Source organism: Gopherus flavomarginatus, chromosome 5 (genome assembly GCF_025201925.1).
Source record: "Gopherus flavomarginatus isolate rGopFla2 chromosome 5, rGopFla2.mat.asm, whole genome shotgun sequence".
NCBI classification, from domain to species: Eukaryota; Metazoa; Chordata; order Testudines; family Testudinidae; genus Gopherus; species Gopherus flavomarginatus.
Window position 1 is genome coordinate 139567458 of NC_066621.1, and position 13187 is coordinate 139580644.

The 13187-nt window shown below is 46.1% G+C and overlaps 1 long non-coding RNA gene across 1 annotated transcript in view; it reads right to left on the reverse strand.

The window, feature by feature from the left end:
- LOC127051662 (uncharacterized) overlaps nt 1–13187 on the reverse strand; it is a 131109-nt gene that overhangs the window by 43033 nt on the left and 74889 nt on the right. Inside the window, exon 2 of the long non-coding RNA XR_007774570.1 lies at nt 8196–8349. This is a non-coding gene — a long non-coding RNA (uncharacterized LOC127051662). The remainder of the gene's footprint in view (nt 1–8195; nt 8350–13187) is intronic.

Below are 13187 nucleotides of genomic sequence, written 5' to 3' on the forward strand. Positions count from 1 at the left end.
GCCTTCAAGCGCAGAGATGCACTAGTGGGAAGTGGCCTCAATGGAAGTAGCTCTAGGCTTTCTGACTGCACTTGACAGAGGTAGATCAAATGCCTCAGCAGCCACATTTACACACCCATCCCTGCCCAGTGCACTGTCTGTGCAGGTGCAAAGGGTGGACGGCTCTGGCCTTACTTCTCAGCCACTCCTCTTTTGAGGAACACGACTCAGCCATCCACACTAATGCAGATAGCACTACCTAGCTAATCTGATCCCTCTCTCTCCAGGTTCTTAGATCATACATATCTCTGCAGTATCTAAGTGCCTCTCAGTTACACCCCCCACCCCAATGCCAGTCTCTCTCCCCCTTCCCCTGCAGGAAGAAGTAGATTGCTTGCTTTGATTCTAGAGCTGGAAATTAGGTTTGTTTTTGTTGGTTGATTATTCAATTCTGAAAAAATGGAGGGGAAGCTAATTCAAAGGGATGAGTTTCATACTGAGTCCTGATCAGGGCGAGGTTCGTGGTCCTTTTCATCTCTGGGAGGAGGGGGAAGAGAGCAAGCTTCATAGTCTTGCTCTGGACCAGGTGAAAGTGCTATCTCACTTATGAGACTCCCCTGCTGGTCAACAGTTTCATCATTACAGTGGAATGCAGCTGTTGTGAAAGGTCACAGTTGCAGAGGAGGAAGCTAGGGGCCGTTCCATGGAGGGCTCTGAATCATAGAACAGAGACCTTGAATTGGATTCAGTATTGACTGGTGAGCCACTGCAGACAGAGGGGCACTGGCATGATGTGTTCATGGAAACCTATGTTGCTAAGCAGAGCGGATGCTATGCTTTGTACCAGCTTAGCTTGTGAGGTTTCATTCATTGAGATGAGTTTCAATAATTGAGCCTAGAAGTCAGATATGTGGATCCTACGGGTAGGTCTGAGTATGACAGGATGGGATGCAGTTCTCTGGCCAGCTGGGTTTTTCCCCCACAGCTAGGACTGTATCCAATAGCAGGAGGAGTCTGGAAGAGTCTAAGCTATACTCTTAAGGTATGTCTACATTGTAGCTGGGAAGTGTAAGTGCAGCACATATAGACATATAAACTAGCTTTGATCTAGGTAGGTCAACGCTAGCTCAAAGTAATATATCCAGAGTCCTGGGTGGGTGGGGCTAAGTCGTGTCACCAGCCATGCTGAGGTGGCTTCATGGCTACTGTTACTCACTAGATTCTTGCTATTGTTACTTCCTGCTAGAACAAAGCTAACTGGGGTTTGTCTACACCTGCTGCAGCCACACCTCTCATTGCAGACTAACAGTGGCAGTAGCATACCTGCCTACTCCTGTGCAGGGACACCAGGGCCAGAGCTGATCCCTGCAGCATCCAGGTCTCACCCAGCCCAGCCCATCGTGCCTGCGTGGAAGAGACCCTTGATTTCTACCTAACAATTACTTATTCAGAAAACATGTTAGGTGAAATCTTGGCTCCAGTGAAATCGATGACAAGTCTCCCCTTGACTTTAATTGGGCCAGGATTTCACCCATAGTGTCAGCAAACACCTATGAGAGTCAAAAATGCTCAGTCAAAAATGTAAGCAAAAAAGCAACTTTAAAAAGGTCGTAATTAGTTACTTTTCTACCTCATGGGTGTTTGAGAATGAAAATTGGGAGCTAGACCATGTTGAACTATAATTATATTTATATAGCCAGGTTAGAAAAGATTAAGCTATTTTTTTGTTGCCATATGATGTGTTTGTGCTGCTGATCTATTCCTTCTAACTCACTTGTGTCTGTTCACATTACAGGTTTTTGATCAGCCATCCCTCTCCTTTTGAAATGAAAGGGGTGGGAATGCATCACACAAAGAGGAAACCCAAAGAAATAAGAATACACTGTCAAATAAAATTGATGATTTAAACAAATCTTCTTTCCCAAAGTAGTTCAAGCAGATACTTCACTAAAGAAAATCCAAGATATTTCATGAAAATTAGTCACCAGATGTCCCCAAAGGAATCAATTGGGACAACCCAACTTTATTTTCACTTGTGATCTCAGCTAGATTGGAAATGACATGTCCAGAGGTAATAGGCTAGTGTGTTAACACTCTTTTTGTTTGTTTCTAACGACTCTATATTAAATGTACTAGAACTGGCTGGAAGAGAGATAAGGTACAGAGGGCTGCTGTTAGAGTTAAAACTGTAGTCTCTTTCCTTAACTTTTCCTTTTCAAGTTCCTTCTTCAAATACCTGTCTTTTGAAAGACCTAGAAATCCTAGTCCTCCTTCCAGAGAATTGCTAACAAGCTAGAGGACTGAAAATCCAAAATAAACAACAAACAAAAATTGACGAAGTACTGCAATAACTGCTAAACTCCACTCTTCAGTCACACTGTACACTGACCATTTAGTTTGTGAGCTCTCTAGGGCACAGAGATTGTATTTAAACAAGCCTGAAAAGCATTTAGCAAATCATGAATGGTATATAAATAAAAACCAAGGAAGAACAGCTAATATTCACAGCAGAGGCTGGGAAGCCCTGTGAAAATCTCAAGTTGGTCACAGTGAAGGCTAACAGCCTATTAAGCTGCATTAATAGGAGCATTGCCAGCAGATTGAGGGAAGTGATTATTCCCCTTTATTCGGCATTGGTGAGGCCACACCTGGAGTATTGCATCCAGTTTTGGGCCCCCCACTACAGAAAGGATGTGGACAAATTGATGAGAGTCCAGCAGAGGGAAATGAAAATGATCAGGGGGCTGGGGCACATGACTTACGAGGAGGGGCTGAGGGAACTGTGCTGTTTAGTCGGGAGAAAAGTGAGGGGGAATTTGATAGTCTTCAACTACCTGAAGGGGGGGTGGGAGGGGAGTCCCAAGAGAATGGAGCTAGGCTGTTCTCCATGGTGGCAGGTGACAGAACAAGGAGCAATGGTCTCAAGTTGTAGTGGGGGAGGTCTAGGTTGGATATTAGGAAACACTATTTCCCTAGGAGGGTGATGAAGCACTGGAATGGGTTAACTAGGAAGGTGGTGGAATCTCCATCCTTAGAGGTTTTTAAGGACCAGCTTGACAAAGCCCTGGCTGGGATGATTTAGTTCCAGGGTTCTCAAACTGGGGGTTGGGACCCCTCAGGAGGTCATGAGGTTATTACAGGGGGTGTGGCGAGCTGTCAGCCTTCATCCTAAACTCCGCTTTGCCTCTAGCATTTATAATGGTGTTAAATATATTAAAGTTTTTAATTTATAAGGCGGGGGGGGGGGAGGAAATTGCACTCAGAGGCTTGCTATGTGAAAGGGGTCACCAGTACAAAAGTTTGAGAACCACTGAGGTCTCTTCCAACCCTCATCTTCTATGATTCTAATACTTGGTTTCCTGACTGGTTGTTAGCACTCATACTCCTGAACCTGTTATACAGTCAAAGAAATACATCTGTACTACAGGATGCTTCCAACATATTATTCGGTGCTAAGTTGCACGGGAGATCTGTACCTCTTCTGGCTGGTTCATGAACTTCCCAGGGAAGTGGGGAGAATAGAATAGAGAAGGCCTGCAAAATGAAAGCTACAATAGCTCAGAAAATGGATCCAACCATTATTTGTTTTTCATCACTGATTTCTATATCATTTATAGTTTTTTTTTCCATTTGAATTGACTCTTTTATACTAGAAAAAAATGATCTTCTCTCCTATCAGTTTTATGTAATAATGACTTCTCTTTTATGATAACAGGTTGCTATTTAATATGCATAGTGGCATCAACAGCAATCATGCTGTTAGATGAAGGTCTATAGAGAAATAATGTTTTATATAAAAGCTTGTTCTTTGCCTGACACAGCACAAAGGATGAACGATCCGTTGTTAAGTTGAAATCTTTACTTGTTACTAAGCAGCTATCGCAGTAATGCATGCTAAGATAAGAGGATCAGATCTCATACTTCAGGGTGAAAGCTAATCACAAGACTCATGCTGAAAATGTTTTTCTTCCTCTGATGCATCCCGTATTGGCCACAGCTAAGGATACCGTTGCCCCTTTTCAACCTGAGGAGCTAGTCAGATTTTGGGGCCCTGTGGACGTTCCAGTTGAGAGTCAAAATTGACAGGTGTTTCTTTAGTAACACTTCTGTTTATTTACAAAGATACATACAGTCTTGTGTCTCTGCATTCAGAGACAACCAAGAACAAGGAGATGCATTGCAGTTTTTAGCCCCAAGCCTTTTTAGTCAACAGACCCAAAACCCTTTAACCTTCTCTAGCGTCACCCTGGCCTTACAGACTCCTGCTTGGAGTTTTTGTTTTGCCTCTGCCTCCTTCTCTCTGTTCTTATCTGTTCTCAGTTTGTGTGTGTTCCCTCACACACCAACACACAGCCCCTACCCAAAACAATACTGAGCCCGAAGCTCCTTGGTTTCACACACATCTTTTGTCTTAACTGGGGGCTTATGCTTAGTTATGTTAATAGATGGGAACTCACCCTTCAATCAATCGCATTGGGGATTTAAATTAACCCGTAACAAGGTTTCTCCCCAACTCCTAACAATGCCATATTGGTTTAATGCAGTGGTTCTCAAACTTTTGTACTGTTGACCCCTTTCACATAGCAAGCCTCTGAGTGTGACCCGCCCCCATACATAAAAATATATTTAACACCATTATAAATGCTGGAGGCAAAGTGGGGTTTAGGGTGGAGCCTGACAGCTCATGATCCTCTCTGTAATAACTTCGTGACCCCCTGAGGGGTCCTGACCCCCAGTTTGAGAACACCTGGTTTAATGCAATATAGCAAATCCTACTCTCATCTGTTCCTAATAATGGGATTTTCTTTGCTCTAATAATATGCCCTACTCCTTATGTTTGTTAGCTGGTTTTTGAACTTGACTCTTTGCTAAGTATCATTTGTTAAGCAAAGAAATGAAATGACATTGGAACACCTTTGTTTAAGGGTGAGTAACAATTGAGTTTCTTGTTGCCATTTACCCATGCTTTGCATCTAGTCAACATCTAGCGGCTTCTACCTTGTGAAGCTGAAGTTTCCCGACTTCATCATATTGCTTCAGAACAGAGCTATGTGAATTCTATAAACACCATTTTTGTAGGTGTTCATCTGAATATTTTAATGGATATGCTTCAACTATGTTCCTGCCCCTTTTGTGTTTGCTTTCCACAAATGTCCTAGTAAATGCATTTTCTGGTAGGAATAGTTACCAAGAGTGATCTTTTCATGTGAATATTTGAAGAGAAAAACTGTATTTATAACCAAATGTACATGCACCAGAAAACAAATTCCAAGAATTAAATTTTCTGTTCCCTAACTGTGTATCATGTGATCTACCATGAAACAGCTTTAATATCAAATACTTCCAATGAGCTGCTTGCAAATTAGCTAAGATTAAGAATTAGTCTCTGAAATTACTTAGTAAAATATTTAGGGCCCTACCAAATTCATAGTCCATTTTGGTCAATTTCAGTCAAAGGATTTTAAAAATTGTTAATTTCAGGATTTCAGCTATTTAAATCTGAAATTTCACAGTGTTGTAATATTTGGGATCCTGACCCAAAAAGGAGTTGTGCGATGGTCAGAAGGTTATTGTAGGGGTGTGTGACAGGGTATTGGCTAAGGAAATCTGAGCCAGGCCACTGTCATGTCAGCTCCGATCAAGAAAGGGGAATTGGAGCTGGCTGAGTTAGCCCAGGCCTGATTGATAAACAGGGAACAGCTGCTGGCCTAGTTAGCAAGGGGCTACATAAAGGCTGGCAGGAAAGAAGCTGGGGGGAGGAGGACAGGGAGGAACCAGAGAATTAGAGGGAGTGCATCTTGGCTGGCTCCAGGAGCTAGCAGTCCCAGAGGCTGTTCGTAGCTAGAAGGTGGTGGGAAAGTATACTGTAAATAAAGAGCATGGGTTATTGCACCAACACAGAGGTCTCTGGCTGGTTTGTGGGCCCAGCAATGCCCTGTTACAGGGGAGTTGCAGTGCTGCTCCCCTTACTTCAGCATTGCTGCTGGTGGTGGTGCTGCCTTCAGAGCTGGGCAGCTGGAGAGTGGCGGCTGCTGGCCAGGAGCCCAGCTCTGAAAACTGCTGGCAGCAGCAGTGCAGTAAGTATGGCATGGCATGGTATAGTCACCCTTATTTCTGCATGACTGCTGAGGGGGTGTCGCCTTCAGAGCTGGGTGCCTGGCCAACAGCTGCCACTCTTTGGCTGCCCAGCTCTGAAGGCAGAGCTGAAATAGGGTGACAATGCCACAACCCCCCTAAAATCTTGCAACTTTCTGCCCCTCCCACAAGTCCCTTTGGGGTCAGGACCCCCAAGTTGAGAAACGCTGGTCTCCCACATGAAATCTGTATAGTATAGGGCAATGGTTCTCAAACTGTGGGTCAGGACCCCACCTTAATGGGGTCACAAGGGCTGGCTTAGACTTGCTGGGGCCTAGGGCCAAAGCCTGAGCCCCACTACCTGGGGCTGAAGCCCTTGTGCTTGGGCCTGCCCACCTGGGGTGGGGGGCTTGGGCTTGGACTTTGCCCTGCCCAGCTGGGGTGGTGAGGCTTGGGCAGGCTCAGGTTTCATTCCTCCGCCTTGGGTTCATGTAGTAATCTTTGTTGCCAGAAGGGGGGTCGCAGTGCAATGAAGTTTGAGAACCCCTGGTATAGGGTAAGAGCACAAAAGACCAGATTTCATGGGCCGTGAGGCATTTTTCATAGCCCACGTCCAGACTAACCCGCGGCATCGGCGGGTTAAAATCGATTGCTCGGGGATCGATATATCGCGTCTAGTCTGGACGCGATGTATCGATCCCCGAGCGCGCTTACATCGATTCCGGAACTCCATCAACCCGAACGGAGTTCCGGAATCGACACGGAGAGCCGCGGACATCGATGCTGCGCCGTCTGGACGGGTGAGTACCTCGATTTTAGAAATTCAACTTCAGCTACGTTATTCCCGTAGCTGAAGTTGCGTATCTAAAATCGATTTTAATTCCTAGTCTGGACGTGGCCATAGTTGTGAATTTGGTAGAGCCCTACAAATAATTCTCAACAACAAAGGAATCTGAGAAAATTGATCTGTTCACATACAATCCATGATCAATTACAATATTTGTTATGTGAATGAGTCACACTCAGAAAATAACCAAGATGCACAAACAATTGGTCTTGGAGAAATTCACCCTTTTAGATGGGTTTCTTAGGTTAGGTAACTTCTTCCAGGTTTCCCCATGAGAAGGAACCCCCCACACACACCAGAATAGCTATTTCCTATGGCTCACTGAAAAATTACAAAAATGTTCAGATAACATCCTTTGTTTGCAGTTGAGAGTAAAGGAGTAGCAAGGAGTCTCTGGTAAACAATAATGATCTCAAATCTTACCCCTTGCCTGGATTAATAGTTATGTCATAGTCTAAGGTATACTGAGGCACAGGATGGCAAGTGACTGACATAATCTAAACATTGTTGCCCAACACTTCTGAAGAGATGCCCAAGATCAGTTATGTTTTTTTTCTAGCACACTTAAAGCAGTATTCCTGTGCTTCTCCATTTGTTCTCTTGTTGAGCCATGAACTAAATTTCCCTTCTCTTGTACTTCTGCTTGAGGTTAGATCACAGCACCCCACTAAAAGAAGATTAACATGTTCACTGGTTCTCTCTTTCAAACCTCCATTCAAAAGCCTCTGCAGGAAAGGCAGAAAGCATCCCCCAGGGCAACTAAGTCAGCCATCTGGTAGGCTTGTTTTTTATGGAGTCATTTAGAAGATATTAAATCATCTTTTGTATGCAGTGAATCAGGTGGTAGAGGGGCTTAAAGTTCTATTGAAGGAGAAAAAAAAGTTCAGAGACATTGTGTCCAGAGTACAAAATAGAGAGAGGCATTAGTGGAAAGACAAAAGGCAAGCTAGCATCAGTCTCTTTGAAAGCTATAAAACACAAACTCCTTGGGTAGTTGGTTAAGTTTATTGTTTGTTGGATAATCATTGTCCTGCATTAGAACCTAAGCTTCCAAATAGTTTCTTTTGAAACTAAAGAATTCAAAATGAGCAGACAGAAAGCCCTAATGGTGTCAAAAGGGAATCATGGAGAAAATAAAGAAAACCTTTAAGCGAGCCCATATATTCTATTTATGCTGCTAAATTGTTTATCATTAGAAAATTATAATTGTTTCAGGCTATTCTCTTTGTCCACTAAACAGGATGCTGAGGATAGCTGGTTTATCAAGAGGCTTTCTTCCCCCCGAGGAACTTACCTTGTCACTTTCATTAACTCTATGGGCTGAAGCTGAAGATGTCATTCCAACAGATGCCAGGAGTTATGTTCTTGGTGTGGTGCCCCTCCTGTTACAATGAAATGATCGGAAGCCTGTCTCAAGTTGTTCCAGAGGCCAGGACCAGGAGGCCCAACTGCAGAGAGAACATTTGGCAAGTTCAGAAAACTTTGGCAAGGTCTCAGTTTTGAGCAAGTAGCACAGCACATTCCATCCATACTATTAATATATAGCAAAGACCTAGACAACGTGCCTCTTCATGCAAGAGTGCTCTCATAATATGCACCAGGGCAGTAGCCTCATTGATTCTCCAGTGGCTTAGGGTGATATAGTAGCACTCCTGGGTGCCATTTTGAGTGGCCTACTAGCCTGAAATGGCAAACTTATTCAAATTTATAAGACAGGGGTGGCTCAGTTACTTACCAGGGACTTGTACAATCAACTCATAACCTCTGTGTGATGAGAAGGAAAGTCTCCAAAAAGGAAGATCTGATTACCCCATGGCAATCATATTGTAGTCCCACAGTTGCTGCGTGATGACAACTTAGTAAAGATACAAGAGGCCTCACAAAATGCAGGGAGTGAACTGACAGCTGATTTGCTGGCTCAGCATAGGGCAGAACTTAAAATGCAAGAGGGAATCAGGCAAGTCAAGCAGAATGACCAGAAAAAGTAAACACAAAGAACCTCTCATACCCACAGCATTAGCTGATAGAACAGCACTAGAATTAGCAGCAGCAGAAGAGCACTCTGAAGAAAAAAGCCATCCCTATCTGGCAGTCATTGACTATTTTTTCTAGACTTTCTGATTCTTACTAGATCCATGTCAACAGGTCAAATAAAAGTTTAAAGGCACTGTTTCTCCCTTTGGCGTTCTAAAAGGAATAGTCACTGACAGTGAGCTACCACTGGCCAGCTCTGAATTCTAAGCTGTTGGGATATAGTATGACTTCAAACGTATTGCTTCCAGCCCCCACTACCTGCAGAGAATGGACTGGCAGAGAGCAGTACCAATTGCTAAGAGAAGTCTATTACACAGATTCCATATTAGTGCTACTAAGCTACAGGGCAGTGCCCACATCAGTCACAAGAGTAGGCCCAGCTCAGCTGCTTGAGGGCCATCAGATCAGATTTGCCAACCCACAGAGGCCATAGTTATAGAATGTGGATTGAGAGATGCCAAATCTAAGAGGGCTCAAGCTTTCTTCCCTTAATCAGCAGAATGCAGCCCAAAACTTACCCGGACTTAAACCAGGAGACCTATTTTTGATAAGACTGAATGAAGAAACCTATTGGAAATCCTCAGTTGTTGTCATTGCACTGTTGATTTGATAATGACTCCAATCTGCTGTAACAAACAGAGGATTGAAAAATGGAAAAACACCAAGGAAAGGATGGGGAGAGACAAAGGTGTTACAATCTGCTGTTAACTGGAAGACTCTAGCAAGGAGCGATCAGAGCAGAACCAGAAGAGAAGGCTGTGAAGGAGGATACTAAGACTCAGGAGGGGTGAGGAAACTGAGATAGGGTATTGCATACAGGCATGTAGGAGTGCATGTCATCCATTCCCATTAGTGTCTGAAGGAGACCACACCCCTTCACTGTCAGGCCCCTGTTCAGTGATGGGTTACTGAGGAATTAGCAATCTCAGAAGTGCTGACTCTATAAGCAAGGCCAGCAGCAAGCAGTTTGGGGCTTGGGCCCTCAGGCAGGGCAGAGCCCCAAACTGTCTGCCAGAGCGAGGTCATCAGACTAACACAGAACTTTTGACCTAAGGTGGGGAGGGAGCCACCCCAGGTGTGGGGTTGGCAGCAGGCGGGTGGCAAGACCCAGGCCAACCCTACTCCACTGAGTCCCAGCCCAGGGACTAGGGCCATCCCTAGTTATTCTGGGGCCCTATGCAGCCCCTCCCCCCAACCCTCTGTGGTGGGGGGGGGGAAAGGCCTCTGTGGGTGGGGGGTAGGAATGGGAATTGCCCAGCTTGGGGGGCAGGGGAAACAGATCACTCACCAGTGGTGCAGCTGGGTCCAGGTTGCTGCACTTCCCGCTGCCAGTGAGTGCAGGCCTGGCCCTGCTGTGGTCCTCAGGGGAGTGGGTGCGGGGCTAGGTCTGAGCAAGGGTGGGAACAGGCAGGACTGAGCAGGGGTGGGGGCCATGGAGAAGAGGTGGAGCAGGGGCTGGAGCAGCACACAGCTGTGTAGGGCACCAGGGAATATGGTACCCCAAGTTTCTTGGTGCCCTATGCAGCTGCGTACTTTGCATATGGGTAGGGACAGCCCTGGTTGCAGAGGGTTCTGCCATTGGGTCCGCGGGGATCCAACCAAACCACGCTGACCTGGATTCAAGCAATAACACAACTGGACTAATGGCTGGTGTCCCTGAACTACTTCCTACATTCTCCTCACTGTGTACCTGTGTCTTGGGGTTGTCCTCCATCTCCCCAGGGTATGTTGCCAGCAGTAATCCCAGGTAGGGTGACCAGATAGCAAGTGTGAAAAATCAGGTTGGGTGTAACAGGCGCCTATATAAGAAAAAGCCCTGAATATCATTACTGTCCCTATAAAATCAGGACATCTGGTCACCCTAATCCCAGCAGCTCCTCAGCATCCTGGTTGGCTGGCAGCTCTGACAATCTTGGTGAGTGCTCAGCACAGTTGAAGTCCACTCTCTTTGGGTAGCAGCAGGTGGAAGGCATCTGTCTCTCTCAGAGTCAGCAGCTGCAGCCCAACTGAGCTACAGGTCCCACCTTTCATACTTCCTGTCCCGCCCTCTGCTTCTAGAGGGGCAGGTGTAGGTGTCCTGGCTCTCCCCACCAAGGGGTGGGTGGGGGTTCCTCCCTGTCTGTCTCTGAGGGAGACCATGCCCCCTCACAAGAGCCCCATATATCTTGTGCTTTGTGTATGAGTAAAGTGTGTGCGTTTTAGAAGAGCCTGTGCAAAGTGTCTGTTATTTACTTTAACTGTGAAAAAGTCAACAAAGAGGTAAATCAAGGTATCTCCAAGGGTAGCGCTCCAGAGAGGGCATATATGAGCTACTAGGGAGACTTGGAGGTCTTGGGACCTAGGGCAGCTAGGGCGTGTGCCCCACATCACAAAGGGTACCAGCACTGGCATCTGTATCCCAGGAGTGGGCCTGAATGGCCAGACACAGATCCAGTGCCTGGATGCTGCTCAGACTCAGGCCTGGTCTACACTATGCGTTTAAACCGAATTTAGCAGCGTTAAACCGATTTAACCCTGCACCCCTCCACACAACGAGGCCCTTAATATCGATATAAAGGGCTCTTTAAACTGGTTTCTGTACTCCTCCCCAACGAGATGAGTAGCGCTGAAATCGGTTTTGCCATGTCGGATTAGGGTTAGTGTGGTCGCAAATCAATGGTATTGGCCTCCGGGCCACAGTGCACCATTGTGACCCGCTCTGGAAAGCAATCTGAACTTGGATGCACTGGCCAGGTAGACAGGAAAAGCCCCACGAACTTTTGAATTTCATTTCCTGTTTGGCCAGCGTGGAGCGCTGATCAGCATGGGTGGCGATGCAGTCCCAAATCCAAAAAGAGCTCCAGCATGGACTGTTCAAGAGAACTGGATCTGATCGCTGTATGGGGAGACAAATCTTTTCTATCAGAGCTCCGTTCCAGAAGACGAAATGACAGAGCATTTGAAAAAAATCTCCAGGCTATGATAGACAGAGGCCAGAGCAGGAACTCAGCACAGTGCTGCGTGACAAGCATAATGGAAAGCCAAAGAATCAAATGGATGCTCATGGAGGAAGGGATGGGGGACTGAGGACTCCAGCTATCCCACAGTCCCTGCGGTCTCCGAAAAGCATTTGCATTCTTGGCTTAGCTCCCAATGCCTGAAGGGTCAAAAACATTGTCGCCAGTAGTTCAGGGAATATGTCATCAATTTACCCCCCTTCCCCCCTCAAAGAAAAGGGAAAAAAATCGTTTCTTGCCACTTTTCAATGTCACCGTATGTCTACTGGATGCTACTGGTAGACGGGGTGCTGTAGCGCTAAACAGCAGAATCCTCTCCTCTCCTTTCCCCGGTGGTAGACGGTACAGTGCAAAATGACTGATAGCCGTCCTCGTCATCATCCTGTGAGTGCTCCTGGTTGGCCTCGGTGAGGTCGGCCAGGGGTGCCTGGGTAAAAATGGGAATGACTCCCTGTCATTCCTGGCAGACGGTACAAAATGCTGGGTAACTGTCATCATCATAGCAGCTGGAGCCTGAGCTCCTTCGTGTCTAAAGAAAAGATTCTGTACTCCCTGGACTATCATAGCAGCAGGAGGCTGCGTTCCTCTCCCCCACACTCTTTAATGTCCTGCCTGGACTATCATAGCAGCTGGAGGCTGCCTCCCCCTCACTTTATCTCGCTAAAAAGTCAGTGTTTCTTATTCCTGCATTCTTTATTACTTCATCACACAAATGGGGGGACTCTGCCACGGTAGCCCAGGAGGGGTGTGGGAGGAGGGAAGCAATGGGTGGGGTTGTTGCAGGGGCACCCCCTAGAATGGCATGCAGCTCATCATTTCTGTGGGATCTCTGGGGCTCTGACCTGGAGCGGCTGTGCTCTCTGGCTGTCTAGTAGACTTGCCCCATATTCTAGGCAAGACTGACTTTATTTTTAGACAAAACATAAAGAAGGGAATGACCCAGGGAGTCATTCCCATTTTTGTCCATGTGCCCCCGGCCGACCTCAGCGAGGCCAGCCAGGAGCACCCATGACAGCAGCAGATGGTACAAAATGCTTGATAACCATAATCGCCAATTTCCAATTGCAAACGGTACAAAATGATTGAAAACCGTCATCTCATTGCCAATTTACAATGGCAGACAGTGCAATAGGGATGGTAACCATCTCTGCTACCTTGCAAAGGCAAATGAATGTTGCTGTGTAGCACTGCAGTACCGCCTCTGTCAGCAGCATCCAGTACACATACGGTGACAGTGGCAAAAGGCAAAACAGGCT